Genomic DNA, 18,283 nt, shown 5'->3' with positions numbered 1-18,283 from the left:
ATTAAGGGTTTGTATACCACATATCCATTTTAGGAGGGTGCCCACCGTCTGCCATAGCTCTTGTGCGTAGGGGCAATCCCACAGTAAATGAAACACTGACTCGTTTGGGGCGCATCTTTCTCTGGGACATCTAGCACTAGCCACCAGCCCCCTATGATGCTGAAAAGCTCTCGTAGGGAGACATTGGTGAACAACCTGCCAAGCTAAATCCTTTTGTGAGTTGCTAAGTGCAGGACAGGCCACGTTGTTCCACACCAGGCGGCACCTGGAGATGGAAAAATTAGACACATCCTCCATCTCCTCATGTCCCTTACAAATAACTGTTAACTTACGTTGATCAAATAAAAGCTGACGATCAACTTGGGTCAGATCATATTCTGAAATGACCTTCTCCAAGATCTTGTAATGCTTAGGGGGAGATAAGAGAAAAGGACAATTAACAGTCATACTGAAGTTCAACTTTCGGAAAAGAAACCCAGTTGTACATCTAAGAAAACAAGAGAAAGCCCCAACATTATTCAAGCTTTTGCAACAAAATACAAAAAACTTGATAAATAAAAACAATTTTAAATCAGGGAACCCTTTACCCCCATTTTTCTTGCTTTTACATACCACCTCCCTCCTCAATTTCTCCATTTTGGATCCCCACAGAAAATAAAACATGGGCTTCATAAGTCTTTTAAGATACAGAGAATTAGGGGGAAAAACCATAGCGGCATACAAAATGATAGGAAGCAAAACCATTTTAATTACAAGAATCTTGCCCTCCATTGTTAGTTTTCGAGTTTGCCATAAAGAGATCTTCTGATTTAATTTATTCAAAACCAAATCCCAGTTTTCAATACCATCATTAGCAGGATTAAACAAGACACCCAGGATCTTGATTCCTACTGTTTGTGTGGGAACCCTAGGCGGATCTGACTCCCATTGACCCATAATCATACAGTCACATTTATTTATATTCAACTTAAACCCAGACCCAGCACTAAAAATTTCAGTAATTAGAATTGCTCTGTTAATAGATGCTGAGCTAGTGCCATATACAGATATGTCATCCATATATCCAATGGCTTTAACTTGTTGTCCACCCCCACCCGGAATAAAAATGCCCCTAACCACCTTGTCCCGACGCAGCAGGCACAACAGTGGCTCAATGGAGCAGACAAATAAAAGTGGGGACATGGGGCAACCTTGTTTAACACCGGAAAGAAGCTCCACCTCTCTAGTTAAAAAACCATTGACTAAAATCTGGGCAGATGACTGTTTGTATAAAAGCGCAATTTTCTGAATAAAAGAATCAGGGAACCCCATCTTTCCCATAACTTTAAAAAGATAAAAGTGGGAGACCCTATCAAACGCTTTCATAAAATCCAAAGATAAAATAGCTAGTGGCTGTTTTCTATCTTTTTGAAACCAGATAAGATCACGAATTAGGTTTAGATGCTCCCAGATTGATCTCCCGGGGACACCACACACCTGATCTGGATGAATTACATTTTTAACAACTGCTTTAAGACGACCAGCAACAACTTTAGCTAAAATCTTGTAGTCTGTATTTAATAGTGAAATAGGCCTCCAATTCTCCAACTTTGATTTATCACCTTTCTTAAAAATTAATGTAATCATACTTTTACGCCATGAATATGGTAATAAATCAGCCTTAGAGGCTTCACAAACTACTTGTATAAAATCCTCCTTAATTAGATCCCAAAAGCAAAGATAAAATTCAATAGGAAGGCCATCTGATCCAGGAGCCTTACCTTTATTAAAACTCTTAAGGGTCTCTTCAATTTCACTGGGTAAAAGTTCTTTAGCTAAAAAAATCTGGTCATCTTTATTTAAAAACTGGGATAAAACATTAAGATTCTCTGTAAAAGCAGGTTCATCAACATTTTTAATACTAAAAAGATCTCTATAAAAATTAGCAGTATGCTCTAAAATGCCCTCAGTGGAAGATTGTCCTTCTAGCTCAGTAATCACTTGTTTTTTGTCACTCATTTTTTTAAAGAAAAACCTTGAGCAGGTCTCACCCTCTTCCAAATATTTCACACGGGTATTAAATATAATTTCTTTACCCTTTTGTTCCAGGAATTTTTGGATTTCTGTCTGGATCTTGGCAATCTCATCATCCACACCAGGTACTCCCCACCCCTTAAGCTTAAGGAGAGTTTGCATCCTGACATTAAAATCTTTAAAACATTTCCTTTTTTCACGTGCCTTCCTTTTACCAATTTTAATAAAAAATTCTTTAATACGGGTTTTAACACACTCCCACCACCCCAACATACTCTGATTTGGGTGTTTCCGTCTTCTCCAACTCTCATACTTTGCATAAAACTCCGCCCTTACCAGTTCGTCTTCTAATAAGAGCACATTCAATTTCCACATACCTTTTCCAACTTTTGCTTCCTGTGGAGTTTGCAATACATTGTATAGTAATACATGATCAGAAAAAATATTTTCTATTAGACCAGCATTCCTAGGTTTAAAAACATCAGAAGAGGAAAAAATAAAATCAATACGAGATGACATCCCTCTACCCCTCCATGTATGCCCAGGGTCAGTAGGGTAGGACTTTCTCCAAGCATCTAATAATTTGAGGTCCGTTGTCAAATGTTTTAACAGACTGGATGTTTTGTCTGTTCTTCCATTAGTATCACCTCCACTCCTCCCCTCCCCCAACATGACACAGTTAAAATCCCCTCCCACTATCACAGGGGACGGACCTGATAAAAACAAAGGGATGACATTAAAAAGGGAAGCACGCTCATTTTTCTCTGGGGATGCATAAACATTAATAAGACGACAGGTAAAACCATTTAAAATAACATGAGTTGATAAGGCACGACCTGGAACTATTTCAGTGATGGATAAAACATTAACATTTTGACATTTGAATAAAATCCCAACCCCGGCAGCTTTATTTTCATTGGACCCTGACCAAATAGAGGGTCCTGCTGACCAGTCCATTTTTAAGTTGGGGTATGACAAATCGTGATCAATACCGCATTCTTGCAGGAAAAAAATGTCAAAGTTCAGAGTCATTAACCAAGCAAACAAAGCAGCCCGTCTAACAGGGCTCTTTAGGCTTCTCACATTTAGTGAGGCAACACGGATTTCTGCCATGTTAGGTGTTTTTTATTGATTCATTATACTCTGAATCTGAATCAATAATTTGTGACAGAGAAGGTGAAGGAAGGGATGACACAGTTCGTAAACTGTCCGTTTCATCTGAGTCCGTGAAATCCTCAATTAAGTTAGTCCCCTCTGGGCTGAGAATTTTTGCAGCACTAGATAGAAAGACTTTACGGGACATCTGAGGCAGGTTATGCTCCTCCTGCGCCTCTTCACGACTTCTCTTACCACTGGCGCTGAGATCCATCCGATCCTCCGAATCCACCCGATCCTCACCAGGCACTGCAGCAGGTGGAATACCCGCAGACCCTCCAGGAGCACCAAGGGACATCATCTCCGGAGCAGGATGACCATCAGGACCAGCAACAGGTTCACCAACCACTGCACGACCTCTATCATCCAGGCAGGCAACAGGACATCCATCAGGAATGGTTCCAGGACATCCATCTGGACTGGCATCAGGACATCCATCTGGACTGGCATCAGGGCATCCATCTGGACTGGCATCAGGGCATCCATCTGGGTTGGCATCAGGACATCCATCTGGATTGGCATCAGGGCATCCGTCTGGATTGGCATCAGGGCATCCATCTGGATTGGCATCAGGGCATCCGTCTGGACTGGCATCAGGGCAGACATCTGGTCCAACATCTGTGCTGGCATCAGCAGGGGTATCTGGATGGACATCTGGATTGGTACCAACAGCTCCAGATTTTCGCCTCTTTTTTGGTTCCCTCTCATTTCCGCTCTGAGAAGGTGCCATCTCCCCACCAGGTGAAACCTGGACCCCTGCAGGAGTAGGCAAAGGCGTGACCTCGGCTACAGAGGCCGGGTTTTTCCGCAAAGGTACCGACAGAGCATCGACTGAGTCAGACTGTTTTTGACCTTTAGTAATGTCCACAAAGCTTTTTCTGGGGTCACCCGGGCTGACCCTGCTGGCATCAGCAGGAACTCCTGCGGAACTAGCCGCAGGCGCCCGAGAGCCACCACGAGACCTTGTCCGCATCGGACAATTACTGAACAGGTGAGTAGACATTCCGCACCCACTGCAGGTCTTACTGTTCTTACAGTCCTTTGAGGCATGACCCCATTGTCCACAGTTGTGGCACTGACTCATCCGCTCGTTCTTACAATCGCTCTGTATGTGACCAAGGTCACCACACCTACGACACCTGAATGGTTGTCCATCATAGAAGAGATAGCCATGGTCTCTTCCCAGCACCACTGTGGAGGGGGGGTGCATAAGGCCTTCTACACCCCCAGGGTCAAGTCTGAAGCGTACCATAAAGCGTCGTTTCCCATTCCAGAAACCACTCCGACCTTTGACGTTCCCCGTAAATCTGACAGATGTACAATATCTGCTCAGAAAAAGCTCAATATCATCTGTGGACACATGGGGGTTAAACATGTATACCACAAGGGGAACGTCAACTCCGCCATAGAGACCCGTAAAAATCACTCCGTCCAACAGCTTGCTGTTACGGTGGCCCTTAACGCATTCGTAAAAGTGCTGGCAGGCAACCTTGGTCGAGAACGTGAGAATATATGTACTCTGCCCCTTCTCCTGCAGGCAGTAAACATCATGATCTTTCACGTTCAACAGATCTCTCAAAATCTGTACATAGAACTCACGGGGGTTGTCATATCCGACGTGGTTTGCTGGAACCTCGATACGCACCGAGTTCCTGATCTGGCCGGAGCCAGTGGAAAATTGAAATGAACAAGGCATCTCACCAAAGTGGCAAAGGCTTACCGTCACCACGGGCTCGGCCTTTCGCCTGGGGATCGCAACTTGTTGCCCGGGGACTAAGCCAGCTCCCTAATAGCAGCAGGGGGGTGAAGTCCCACCAAAAGGTGAGACGATCCCCCCAGGCCAAGGAGCCGGGTACCCCGGGCACCTCTCAGCCAAGACCAAGGCAGCAACCGTTAGATCACTGCACCTGATCTCAGCCAAAAGGCCGAGAAGCGATAACCAGAATTGGTTTCAAACTACGGAGCCACCCAAGGATCCTGAAAAGTCCATTTGTGGAGATGAGCTCCTGGACTCCCGTTAAGAAGACATGTTGTCAACCTCTAGATCCCTTACATGCCTGCACTTTTCGGCTTGCTGCTGCTGCAATCCACGCGTTTTAGATCTGCATAACTCCACCTCTTTAAACACAGCACCTTCACCCCCTGCTGTTCCCACCCGCCTCAACACCGTTGGAAGGGAGGAGAACCAATTAAGGCGGGGGGTGGGGTGGAACGAGCAGCTGTCTACCCTTAGCAGGAGGGCTCCTGATTACATACCTCTCCTGCTGCTGCTGCTGCTGCTGGCTGTCCAGCAGCAGACTGAAGGTGGCTGCTGCTGTGCACAGGTATATAAAGGCTCAGAGCCTATTATGACACGCGCAGCCAGCGTTCCATTGCCACATTCCATCTACTGCAGGCAGGATACCTGGCTGGCTGAATGTCGCTGAGAAGCTCACAGAGACCGCCATAAGCAACAGTTTAACAGAATGCCACAGACTAATCAACCAAACTTTTTGGGTTGGGTTCTCTTTTATAGTCTGCAGGCATTAAATGAAAGAAGTCAGTGTTCCAGCAGAAGGAGACAACGTTTCAGAAAAGGCATTGTAGCAAAACCAAAAAAAAATTTTAAGCGCAGCAGAGTAACCAGCGCACATACCTGTTAGCTCAGGTGAGTTTAAAAGGCTGCTGTTGATAACAAGGGCATTTGCTAAATAGATGGTGTGTGTGCAACAATATACTGAAAGGTCAATTATATTGTGCAGCTTATCTCACCACCTGTAGTTATTTAGGTGAAAGCTCCAAAATGCTTGCCTAATATGTCTGTTTATCCAAAAGGAAGTAAAAAGGGAGAGCTAGAAAGATAGCATTGCATCACATTACATGGCAATGCAATGCACAGTTGCTGAAGTTGAACCAAAATGAGCTTGTAATCTGGCTTCTGCAACTTTGAACATGAAAAATCCAATGAGGAGAAGAAAAGCAAAACCAAAGAGTCCATCCCAAAATCCGACAAACAAGCAAAATGAACAAAAAACATTGAATTCAATTCTTTCTGATTTTAGAAACTGCATTAAAGAAGGGGTGCACCGGTCCTGGAGATACTGCAATACCAGGTCAATGCGTGGAGTGGACAGAGCAAGCTCTTTTTCCATCTCCCTGTTCTAAAAATCCATTTAATATATGGTCCCCAGATAGGGGACGTATCAGATATTAAACTGATAAGAACAGATACTACACTTGATCTTAGCCAAAAGGCCAAGAAGCGATAACCAGAATTGGTTTCAAACTACGGAGCCACCCAAGGATCCTGAAAAGTCCATTTGTGGAGATGAGCTCCTGGACTCCCGTTAAGAAGACATGTTGTCAACCTCTAGATCCCTTACATGCCTGCACTTTTCGGCTTTCTGCTGCTGCAATCCATGCGTTTTAGATCTGCATAACTCCACCTCTTTAAACACAGCACCTTCACCCCCTGCTGTTCCCACCCGCCTCAACACCGTTGGAAGGGAGGAGAACCAATTAAGGCGGGGGGTGGGGTGGAACGAGCAGCTGTCTACCCTTAGCAGGAGGGCTCCTGATTACATACCTCTCCTGCTGCTGCTGCTGGCTGTCCAGCAGCAGACTGAAGGTGGCTGCTGCTGTGCACAGGTATATAAAGGCTCAGAGCCTATTATGACACGCGCAGCCAGCGTTCCATTGCCACATTCCATCTACTGCAGGCAGGATACCTGGCTGGCTGAATGTCGCTGAGAAGCTCACAGAGACCGCCATAAGCAACAGTTTAACAGAATGCCACAGACTAATCAACCAAACTTTTTGGGTTGGGTTCTCTTTTATAGTCTGCAGGCATTAAATGAAAGAAGTCAGTGTTCCAGCAGAAGGAGACAACGTTTCAGAAAAGGCATTGTAGCAAACCAAAAAAGAAATTTTAAGCGCAGCAGAGTAACCAGCGCACATACCTGTTAGCTCAGGTGAGTTTAAAAGGCTGCTGTTGATAACAAGGGCATTTGCTAAATAGATGGTGTGTGTGCAACAATATACTGAAAGGTCAATTATATTGTGCAGCTTATCTCACCACCTGTAGTTATTTAGGTGAAAGCTCCAAAATGCTTGCCTAATATGTCTGTTTATCCAAAAGGAAGTAAAAAGGGAGAGCTAGAAAGATAGCATTGCATCACATTACATGGCAATGCAATGCACAGTTGCTGAAGTTGAACCAAAATGAGCTTGTAATCTGGCTTCTGCAACTTTGAACATGAAAAATCCAATGAGGAGAAGAAAAGCAAAGCCAAAGAGTCCATCCCAAAATCCGACAAACAAGCAAAATGAACAAAAAACATTGAATTCAATTCTTTCTGATTTTAGAAACTGCATTAAAGAAGGGGTGCACCGGTCCTGGAGATACTGCAATACCAGGTCAATGCGTGGAGTGGACAGAGCAAGCTCTTTTTCCATCTCCCTGTTCTAAAAATCCATTTAATATATGGTCCCCAGATAGGGGACGTATCAGATATTAAACTGATAAGAACAGATACTACACTTGATCTTAGCCAAAAGGCCGAGAAGCGATAACCAGAATTGGTTTCAAACTACGGAGCCACCCAAGGATCCTGAAAAGTCCATTTGTGGAGATGAGCTCCTGGACTCCCGTTAAGAAGACATGTTGTCAACCTCTAGATCCCTTACATGCCTGCACTTTTCGGCTTGCTGCTGCTGCAATCCACGCGTTTTAGATCTGCATAACTCCACCTCTTTAAACACAGCACCTTCACCCCCTGCTGTTCCCACCCGCCTCAACACCGTTGGAAGGGAGGAGAACCAATTAAGGCGGGGGGTGGGGTGGAACGAGCAGCTGTCTACCCTTAGCAGGAGGGCTCCTGATTACATACCTCTCCTGCTGCTGCTGCTGCTGGCTGTCCAGCAGCAGACTGATGGTGGCTGCTGCTGTGCACAGGTATATAAAGGCTCAGAGCCTATTATGACACGCGCAGCCAGCGTTCCATTGCCACATTCCATCTACTGCAGGCAGGATACCTGGCTGGCTGAATGTCGCTGAGAAGCTCACAGAGACCGCCATAAGCAACAGTTTAACAGAATGCCACAGACTAATCAACCAAACTTTTTGGGTTGGGTTCTCTTTTATAGTCTGCAGGCATTAAATGAAAGAATTCAGTGTTCCAGCAGAAGGAGACAACGTTTCAGAAAAGGCATTGTAGCAAACCAAAAAAGAAATTTTAAGCGCAGCAGAGTAACCAGCGCACATACCTGTTAGCTCAGGTGAGTTTAAAAGGCTGCTGTTGATAACAAGGGCATTTGCTAAATAGATGGTGTGTGTGCAACAATATACTGAAAGGTCAATTATATTGTGCAGCTTATCTCACCACCTGTAGTTATTTAGGTGAAAGCTCCAAAATGCTTGCCTAATATGTCTGTTTATCCAAAAGGAAGTAAAAAGGGAGAGCTAGAAAGATAGCATTGCATCACATTACATGGCAATGCAATGCACAGTTGCTGAAGTTGAACCAAAATGAGCTTGTAATCTGGCTTCTGCAACTTTGAACATGAAAAATCCAATGAGGAGAAGAAAAGCAAAGCCAAAGAGTCCATCCCAAAATCCGACAAACAAGCAAAATGAACAAAAAACATTGAATTCAATTCTTTCTGATTTTAGAAACTGCATTAAAGAAGGGGTGCACCGGTCCTGGAGATACTGCAATACCAGGTCAATGCGTGGAGTGGACAGAGCAAGCTCTTTTTCCATCTCCCTGTTCTAAAAATCCATTTAATATATGGTCCCCAGATAGGGGACGTATCAGATATTAAACTGATAAGAACAGATACTACACTTGATCTTAGCCAAAAGGCCGAGAAGCGATAACCAGAATTGGTTTCAAACTACGGAGCCACCCAAGGATCCTGAAAAGTCCATTTGTGGAGATGAGCTCCTGGACTCCCGTTAAGAAGACATGTTGTCAACCTCTAGATCCCTTACATGCCTGCACTTTTCGGCTTGCTGCTGCTGCAATCCACGCGTTTTAGATCTGCATAACTCCACCTCTTTAAACACAGCACCTTCACCCCCTGCTGTTCCCACCCGCCTCAACACCGTTGGAAGGGAGGAGAACCAATTAAGGCGGGGGGTGGGGTGGAACGAGCAGCTGTCTACCCTTAGCAGGAGGGCTCCTGATTACATACCTCTCCTGCTGCTGCTGCTGCTGGCTGTCCAGCAGCAGACTGAAGGTGGCTGCTGCTGTGCACAGGTATATAAAGGCTCAGAGCCTATTATGACACGCGCAGCCAGCGTTCCATTGCCACATTCCATCTACTGCAGGCAGGATACCTGGCTGGCTGAATGTCGCTGAGAAGCTCACAGAGACCGCCATAAGCAACAGTTTAACAGAATGCCACAGACTAATCAACCAAACTTTTTGGGTTGGGTTCTCTTTTATAGTCTGCAGGCATTAAATGAAAGAAGTCAGTGTTCCAGCAGAAGGAGACAACGTTTCAGAAAAGGCATTGTAGCAAACCAAAAAAGAAATTTTAAGCGCAGCAGAGTAACCAGCGCACATACCTGTTAGCTCAGGTGAGTTTAAAAGGCTGCTGTTGATAACAAGGGCATTTGCTAAATAGATGGTGTGTGTGCAACAATATACTGAAAGGTCAATTATATTGTGCAGCTTATCTCACCACCTGTAGTTATTTAGGTGAAAGCTCCAAAATGCTTGCCTAATATGTCTGTTTATCCAAAAGGAAGTAAAAAGGGAGAGCTAGAAAGATAGCATTGCATCACATTACATGGCAATGCAATGCACAGTTGCTGAAGTTGAACCAAAATGAGCTTGTAATCTGGCTTCTGCAACTTTGAACATGAAAAATCCAATGAGGAGAAGAAAAGCAAAGCCAAAGAGTCCATCCCAAAATCCGACAAACAAGCAAAATGAACAAAAAACATTGAATTCAATTCTTTCTGATTTTAGAAACTGCATTAAAGAAGGGGTGCACCGGTCCTGGAGATACTGCAATACCAGGTCAATGCGTGGAGTGGACAGAGCAAGCTCTTTTTCCATCTCCCTGTTCTAAAAATCCATTTAATATATGGTCCCCAGATAGGGGACGTATCAGATATTAAACTGATAAGAACAGATACTACACTTGATCTTAGCCAAAAGGCCGAGAAGCGATAACCAGAATTGGTTTCAAACTACGGAGCCACCCAAGGATCCTGAAAAGTCCATTTGTGGAGATGAGCTCCTGGACTCCCGTTAAGAAGACATGTTGTCAACCTCTAGATCCCTTACATGCCTGCACTTTTCGGCTTGCTGCTGCTGCAATCCACGCGTTTTAGATCTGCATAACTCCACCTCTTTAAACACAGCAACTTCACCCCCTGCTGTTCCCACCCGCCTCAACACCGTTGGAAGGGAGGAGAACCAATTAAGGCGGGGGGTGGGGTGGAACGAGCAGCTGTCTACCCTTAGCAGGAGGGCTCCTGATTACATACCTCTCCTGCTGCTGCTGCTGCTGGCTGTCCAGCAGCAGACTGAAGGTGGCTGCTGCTGTGCACAGGTATATAAAGGCTCAGAGCCTATTATGACACGCGCAGCCAGCGTTCCATTGCCACATTCCATCTACTGCAGGCAGGATACCTGGCTGGCTGAATGTCGCTGAGAAGCTCACAGAGACCGCCATAAGCAACAGTTTAACAGAATGCCACAGACTAATCAACCAAACTTTTTGGGTTGGGTTCTCTTTTATAGTCTGCAGGCATTAAATGAAAGAAGTCAGTGTTCCAGCAGAAGGAGACAACGTTTCAGAAAAGGCATTGTAGCAAACCAAAAAAGAAATTTTAAGCGCAGCAGAGTAACCAGCGCACATACCTGTTAGCTCAGGTGAGTTTAAAAGGCTGCTGTTGATAACAAGGGCATTTGCTAAATAGATGGTGTGTGTGCAACAATATACTGAAAGGTCAATTATATTGTGCAGCTTATCTCACCACCTGTAGTTATTTAGGTGAAAGCTCCAAAATGCTTGCCTAATATGTCTGTTTATCCAAAAGGAAGTAAAAAGGGAGAGCTAGAAAGATAGCATTGCATCACATTACATGGCAATGCAATGCACAGTTGCTGAAGTTGAACCAAAATGAGCTTGTAATCTGGCTTCTGCAACTTTGAACATGAAAAATCCAATGAGGAGAAGAAAAGCAAAGCCAAAGAGTCCATCCCAAAATCCGACAAACAAGCAAAATGAACAAAAACCATTGAATTCAATTCTTTCTGATTTTAGAAACTGCATTAAAGAAGGGGTGCACCGGTCCTGGAGATACTGCAATACCAGGTCAATGCGTGGAGTGGACAGAGCAAGCTCTTTTTCCATCTCCCTGTTCTAAAAATCCATTTAATATATGGTCCCCAGATAGGGGACGTATCAGATATTAAACTGATAAGAACAGATACTACACTTGATCTTAGCCAAAAGGCCGAGAAGCGATAACCAGAATTGGTTTCAAACTACGGAGCCACCCAAGGATCCTGAAAAGTCCATTTGTGGAGATGAGCTCCTGGACTCCCGTTAAGAAGACATGTTGTCAACCTCTAGATCCCTTACATGCCTGCACTTTTCGGCTTGCTGCTGCTGCAATCCACGCGTTTTAGATCTGCATAACTCCACCTCTTTAAACACAGCACCTTCACCCCCTGCTGTTCCCACCCGCCTCAACACCGTTGGAAGGGAGGAGAACCAATTAAGGCGGGGGGTGGGGTGGAACGAGCAGCTGTCCACCCTTAGCAGGAGGGCTCCTGATTACATACCTCTCCTGCTGCTGCTGCTGCTGGCTGTCCAGCAGCAGACTGAAGGTGGCTGCTGCTGTGCACAGGTATATAAAGGCTCAGAGCCTATTATGACACGCGCAGCCAGCGTTCCATTGCCACATTCCATCTACTGCAGGCAGGATACCTGGCTGGCTGAATGTCGCTGAGAAGCTCACAGAGACCGCCATAAGCAACAGTTTAACAGAATGCCACAGACTAATCAACCAAACTTTTTGGGTTGGGTTCTCTTTTATAGTCTGCAGGCATTAAATGAAAGAAGTCAGTGTTCCAGCAGAAGGAGACAACGTTTCAGAAAAGGCATTGTAGCAAACCAAAAAAGAAATTTTAAGCGCAGCAGAGTAACCAGCGCACATACCTGTTAGCTCAGGTGAGTTTAAAAGGCTGCTGTTGATAACAAGGGCATTTGCTAAATAGATGGTGTGTGTGCAACAATATACTGAAAGGTCAATTATATTGTGCAGCTTATCTCACCACCTGTAGTTATTTAGGTGAAAGCTCCAAAATGCTTGCCTAATATGTCTGTTTATCCAAAAGGAAGTAAAAAGGGAGAGCTAGAAAGATAGCATTGCATCACATTACATGGCAATGCAATGCACAGTTGCTGAAGTTGAACCAAAATGAGCTTGTAATCTGGCTTCTGCAACTTTGAACATGAAAAATCCAATGAGGAGAAGAAAAGCAAAGCCAAAGAGTCCATCCCAAAATCCGACAAACAAGCAAAATGAACAAAAAACATTGAATTCAATTCTTTCTGATTTTAGAAACTGCATTAAAGAAGGGGTGCACCGGTCCTGGAGATACTGCAATACCAGGTCAATGCGTGGAGTGGACAGAGCAAGCTCTTTTTCCATCTCCCTGTTCTAAAAATCCATTTAATATATGGTCCCCAGATAGGGGACGTATCAGATATTAAACTGATAAGAACAGATACTACACTTGATCTTAGCCAAAAGGCCGAGAAGCGATAACCAGAATTGGTTTCAAACTACGGAGCCACCCAAGGATCCTGAAAAGTCCATTTGTGGAGATGAGCTCCTGGACTCCCGTTAAGAAGACATGTTGTCAACCTCTAGATCCCTTACATGCCTGCACTTTTCGGCTTGCTGCTGCTGCAATCCACGCGTTTTAGATCTGCATAACTCCACCTCTTTAGACACAGCACCTTCACCCCCTGCTGTTCCCACCCGCCTCAACACCGTTGGAAGGGAGGAGAACCAATTAAGGCGGGGGGTGGGGTGGAACGAGCAGCTGTCTACCCTTAGCAGGAGGGCTCCTGATTACATACCTCTCCTGCTGCTGCTGCTGCTGGCTGTCCAGCAGCAGACTGAAGGTGGCTGCTGCTGTGCACAGGTATATAAAGGCTCAGAGCCTATTATGACACGCGCAGCCAGCGTTCCATTGCCACATTCCATCTACTGCAGGCAGGATACCTGGCTGGCTGAATGTCGCTGAGAAGCTCACAGAGACCGCCATAAGCAACAGTTTAACAGAATGCCACAGACTAATCAACCAAACTTTTTGGGTTGGGTTCTCTTTTATAGTCTGCAGGCATTAAATGAAAGAAGTCAGTGTTCCAGCAGAAGGAGACAACGTTTCAGAAAAGGCATTGTAGCAAACCAAAAAAGAAATTTTAAGCGCAGCAGAGTAACCAGCGCACATACCTGTTAGCTCAGGTGAGTTTAAAAGGCTGCTGTTGATAACAAGGGCATTTGCTAAATAGATGGTGTGTGTGCAACAATATACTGAAAGGTCAATTATATTGTGCAGCTTATCTCACCACCTGTAGTTATTTAGGTGAAAGCTCCAAAATGCTTGCCTAATATGTCTGTTTATCCAAAAGGAAGTAAAAAGGGAGAGCTAGAAAGATAGCATTGCATCACATTACATGGCAATGCAATGCACAGTTGCTGAAGTTGAACCAAAATGAGCTTGTAATCTGGCTTCTGCAACTTTGAACATGAAAAATCCAATGAGGAGAAGAAAAGCAAAGCCAAAGAGTCCATCCCAAAATCCGACAAACAAGCAAAATGAACAAAAAACATTGAATTCAATTCTTTCTGATTTTAGAAACTGCATTAAAGAAGGGGTGCACCGGTCCTGGAGATACTGCAATACCAGGTCAATGCGTGGAGTGGACAGAGCAAGCTCTTTTTCCATCTCCCTGTTCTAAAAATCCATTTAATATATGGTCCCCAGATAGGGGACGTATCAGATATTAAACTGAGAAGAACAGATACTACACTTGATCTTAGCCAAAAGGCCGAGAAGCGATAACCAGAATTGGTTTCAAACTACGGAGCCACCCAAGGATCCTGAAAAGTCCATTTGTGGAGATGAGCTCCTGGACTCCCGTTAAGAAGACATGTTGTCAACCTCTAGATCCCTTACATGCCTGCACTTTTCGGCTTGCTGCTGCTGCAATCCACGCGTTTCAGATCTGCATAACTCCACCTCTTTAAACACAGCACCTTCACCCCCTGCTGTTCCCACCCGCCTCAACACCGTTGGAAGGGAGGAGAACCAATTAAGGCGGGGGGTGGGGTGGAACGAGCAGCTGTCTACCCTTAGCAGGAGGGCTCCTGATTACATACCTCTCCTGCTGCTGCTGCTGCTGGCTGTCCAGCAGCAGACTGAAGGTGGCTGCTGCTGTGCACAGGTATATAAAGGCTCAGAGCCTATTATGACACGCGCAGCCAGCGTTCCATTGCCACATTCCATCTACTGCAGGCAGGATACCTGGCTGGCTGAATATCGCTGAGAAGCTCACAGAGACCGCCATAAGCAACAGTTTAACAGAATGCCACAGACTAATCAACCAAACTTTTTGGGTTGGGTTCTCTTTTATAGTCTGCAGGCATTAAATGAAAGAAGTCAGTGTTCCAGCAGAAGGAGACAACGTTTCAGAAAAGGCATTGTAGCAAACCAAAAAAGAAATTTTAAGCGCAGCAGAGTAACCAGCGCACATACCTGTTAGCTCAGGTGAGTTTAAAAGGCTGCTGTTGATAACAAGGGCATTTGCTAAATAGATGGTGTGTGTGCAACAATATACTGAAAGGTCAATTATATTGTGCAGCTTATCTCACCACCTGTAGTTATTTAGGTGAAAGCTCCAAAATGCTTGCCTAATATGTCTGTTTATCCAAAAGGAAGTAAAAAGGGAGAGCTAGAAAGATAGCATTGCATCACATTACATGGCAATGCAATGCACAGTTGCTGAAGTTGAACCAAAATGAGCTTGTAATCTGGCTTCTGCAACTTTGAACATGAAAAATCCAATGAGGAGAAGAAAAGCAAAGCCAAAGAGTCCATCCCAAAATCCGACAAACAAGCAAAATGAACAAAAAACATTGAATTCAATTCTTTCTGATTTTAGAAACTGCATTAAAGAAGGGGTGCACCGGTCCTGGAGATACTGCAATACCAGGTCAATGCGTGGAGTGGACAGAGCAAGCTCTTTTTCCATCTCCCTGTTCTAAAAATCCATTTAATATATGGTCCCCAGATAGGGGACGTATCAGATATTAAACTGAGAAGAACAGATACTACACTTGATCTTAGCCAAAAGGCCGAGAAGCGATAACCAGAATTGGTTTCAAACTACGGAGCCACCCAAGGATCCTGAAAAGTCCATTTGTGGAGATGAGCTCCTGGACTCCCGTTAAGAAGACATGTTGTCAACCTCTAGATCCCTTACATGCCTGCACTTTTCGGCTTGCTGCTGCTGCAATCCACGCGTTTTAGATCTGCATAACTCCACCTCTTTAAACACAGCACCTTCACCCCCTGCTGTTCCCACCCGCCTCAACACCGTTGGAAGGGAGGAGAACCAATTAAGGCGGGGGGTGGGGTGGAACGAGCAGCTGTCTACCCTTAGCAGGAGGGCTCCTGATTACATACCTCTCCTGCTGCTGCTGCTGGCTGTCCAGCAGCAGACTGAAGGTGGCTGCTGCTGTGCACAGGTATATAAAGGCTCAGAGCCTATTATGACACGCGCAGCCAGCGTTCCATTGCCACATTCCATCTACTGTAGGCAGGATACCTGGCTGGCTGAATGTCGCTGAGAAGCTCACAGAGACCGCCATAAGCAACAGTTTAACAGAATGCCACAGACTAATCAACCAAACTTTTTGGGTTGGGTTCTCTTTTATAGTCTGCAGGCATTAAATGAAAGAAGTCAGTGTTCCAGCAGAAGGAGACAACGTTTCAGAAAAGGCATTGTAGCAAACCAAAAAAGAAATTTTAAGCGCAGCAGAGTAACCAGCGCACATACCTGTTAGCTCAGGTGAGTTTAAAAGGCTGCTGTTGATAACAAGGGCATTTGCTAAATAGATGGTGTGTGTGCAACAATATACTGAAAGGTCAATTATATTGTGCAGCTTATCTCACCACCTGTAGTTATTTAGGTGAAAGCTCCAAAATGCTTGCCTAATATGTCTGTTTATCCAAAAGGAAGTAAAAAGGGAGAGCTAGAAAGATAGCATTGCATCACATTACATGGCAATGCAATGCACAGTTGCTGAAGTTGAACCAAAATGAGCTTGTAATCTGGCTTCTGCAACTTTGAACATGAAAAATCCAATGAGGAGAAGAAAAGGAAAGCCAAAGAGTCCATCCCAAAATCCGACAAACAAGCAAAATGAACAAAAAACATTGAATTCAATTCTTTCTGATTTTAGAAACTGCATTAAAGAAGGGGTGCACCGGTCCTGGAGATACTGCAATACCAGGTCAATGCGTGGAGTGGACAGAGCAAGCTCTTTTTCCATCTCCCTGTTCTAAAAATCCATTTAATATATGGTCCCCAGATAGGGGACGTATCAGATATTAAACTGATAAGAACAGATACTACACTTGATCTTAGCCAAAAGGCCGAGAAGCGATAACCAGAATTGGTTTCAAACTACGGAGCCACCCAAGGATCCTGAAAAGTCCATTTGTGGAGATGAGCTCCTGGACTCCCGTTAAGAAGACATGTTGTCAACCTCTAGATCCCTTACATGCCTGCACTTTTCGGCTTGCTGCTGCTGCAATCCACGCGTTTTAGATCTGCATAACTCCACCTCTTTAAACACAGCACCTTCACCCCCTGCTGTTCCCACCCGCCTCAACACCGTTGGAAGGGAGGAGAACCAATTAAGGCGGGGGGTGGGGTGGAACGAGCAGCTGTCTACCCTTAGCAGGAGGGCTCCTGATTACATACCTCTCCTGCTGCTGCTGCTGGCTGTCCAGCAGCAGACTGAAGGTGGCTGCTGCTGTGCACAGGTATATAAAGGCTCAGAGCCTATTATGACACGCGCAGCCAGCGTTCCATTGCCACATTCCATCTACTGCAGGCAGGATACCTGGCTGGCTGAATGTCGCTGAGAAGCTCACAGAGACCGCCATAAGCAACAGTTTAACAGAATGCCACAGACTAATCAACCAAACTTTTTGGGTTGGGTTCTCTTTTATAGTCTGCAGGCATTAAATGAAAGAAGTCAGTGTTCCAGCAGAAGGAGACAACGTTTCAGAAAAGGCATTGTAGCAAACCAAAAAAGAAATTTTAAGCGCAGCAGAGTAACCAGCGCACATACCTGTTAGCTCAGGTGAGTTTAAAAGGCTGCTGTTGATAACAAGGGCATTTGCTAAATAGATGGTGTGTGTGCAACAATATACTGAAAGGTCAATTATATTGTGCAGCTTATCTCACCACCTGTAGTTATTTAGGTGAAAGCTCCAAAATGCTTGCCTAATATGTCTGTTTATCCAAAAGGAAGTAAAAAGGGAGAGCTAGAAAGATAGCATTGCATCACATTACATGGCAATGCAATGCACAGTTGCTGAAGTTGAACCAAAATGAGCTTGTAATCTGGCTTCTGCAACTTTGAACATGAAAAATCCAATGAGGAGAAGAAAAGCAAAGCCAAAGAGTCCATCCCAAAATCCGACAAACAAGCAAAATGAACAAAAAACATTGAATTCAATTCTTTCTGATTTTAGAAACTGCATTAAAGAAGGGGTGCACCGGTCCTGGAGATACTGCAATACCAGGTCAATGCGTGGAGTGGACAGAGCAAGCTCTTTTTCCATCTCCCTGTTCTAAAAATCCATTTAATATATGGTCCCCAGATAGGGGACGTATCAGATATTAAACTGAGAAGAACAGATACTACACTTGATCTTAGCCAAAAGGCCGAGAAGCGATAACCAGAATTGGTTTCAAACTACGGAGCCACCCAAGGATCCTGAAAAGTCCATTTGTGGAGATGAGCTCCTGGACTCCCGTTAAGAAGACATGTTGTCAACCTCTAGATCCCTTACATGCCTGC

The 18,283-nt window shown here is 44.7% G+C and overlaps 10 non-coding genes across 10 annotated transcripts; all 10 read right to left on the bottom strand.

Annotated features, from left to right (window-relative positions):
• Nucleotides 1-6,223: 6,223 nt before the first annotated feature.
• LOC141177319 (U2 spliceosomal RNA) lies at nucleotides 6,224-6,414 on the bottom strand. Its single transcript, XR_012253924.1, has one exon. It is a non-coding gene; the product is annotated as a U2 spliceosomal RNA (small nuclear RNA).
• Nucleotides 6,415-7,526: 1,112 nt separating this feature from the next.
• Nucleotides 7,527-7,717, bottom strand: LOC141176755 (U2 spliceosomal RNA). The gene has a single exon (XR_012253413.1). It is a non-coding gene; the product is annotated as a U2 spliceosomal RNA (small nuclear RNA).
• Nucleotides 7,718-8,832: 1,115 nt separating this feature from the next.
• LOC141176754 (U2 spliceosomal RNA) lies at nucleotides 8,833-9,023 on the bottom strand. Its single transcript, XR_012253412.1, has one exon. It is a non-coding gene; the product is annotated as a U2 spliceosomal RNA (small nuclear RNA).
• A 1,115-nt stretch (nucleotides 9,024-10,138) lies between these two features.
• Nucleotides 10,139-10,329, bottom strand: LOC141176753 (U2 spliceosomal RNA). The gene has a single exon (XR_012253411.1). It is a non-coding gene; the product is annotated as a U2 spliceosomal RNA (small nuclear RNA).
• A 1,115-nt stretch (nucleotides 10,330-11,444) lies between these two features.
• Nucleotides 11,445-11,635, bottom strand: LOC141176752 (U2 spliceosomal RNA). The gene has a single exon (XR_012253410.1). It is a non-coding gene; the product is annotated as a U2 spliceosomal RNA (small nuclear RNA).
• Nucleotides 11,636-12,750: 1,115 nt separating this feature from the next.
• Nucleotides 12,751-12,941, bottom strand: LOC141176750 (U2 spliceosomal RNA). Its single transcript, XR_012253409.1, has one exon. It is a non-coding gene; the product is annotated as a U2 spliceosomal RNA (small nuclear RNA).
• Nucleotides 12,942-14,056: 1,115 nt separating this feature from the next.
• On the bottom strand, nucleotides 14,057-14,247 carry LOC141177577 (U2 spliceosomal RNA). Its single transcript, XR_012254160.1, has one exon. It is a non-coding gene; the product is annotated as a U2 spliceosomal RNA (small nuclear RNA).
• A 1,115-nt stretch (nucleotides 14,248-15,362) lies between these two features.
• Nucleotides 15,363-15,553, bottom strand: LOC141177576 (U2 spliceosomal RNA). The gene has a single exon (XR_012254159.1). It is a non-coding gene; the product is annotated as a U2 spliceosomal RNA (small nuclear RNA).
• A 1,112-nt stretch (nucleotides 15,554-16,665) lies between these two features.
• Nucleotides 16,666-16,856, bottom strand: LOC141176749 (U2 spliceosomal RNA). Its single transcript, XR_012253408.1, has one exon. It is a non-coding gene; the product is annotated as a U2 spliceosomal RNA (small nuclear RNA).
• Nucleotides 16,857-17,968: 1,112 nt separating this feature from the next.
• Nucleotides 17,969-18,159, bottom strand: LOC141177575 (U2 spliceosomal RNA). Its single transcript, XR_012254158.1, has one exon. It is a non-coding gene; the product is annotated as a U2 spliceosomal RNA (small nuclear RNA).
• Between the last annotated feature and the right edge of the window lie 124 nt (nucleotides 18,160-18,283).

Source organism: Phyllobates terribilis, unplaced genomic scaffold (assembly GCF_046119375.1).
Source record: "Phyllobates terribilis strain yellow unplaced genomic scaffold, ASM4611937v1 Scaffold_27__1_contigs__length_16484149, whole genome shotgun sequence".
In the NCBI taxonomy this organism is placed as follows: Eukaryota; Metazoa; Chordata; class Amphibia; order Anura; family Dendrobatidae; genus Phyllobates; species Phyllobates terribilis.
The sequence above is the reverse complement of the archived record's forward strand: the minus strand, read 5'-3'. Positions and strand labels throughout refer to the sequence as shown.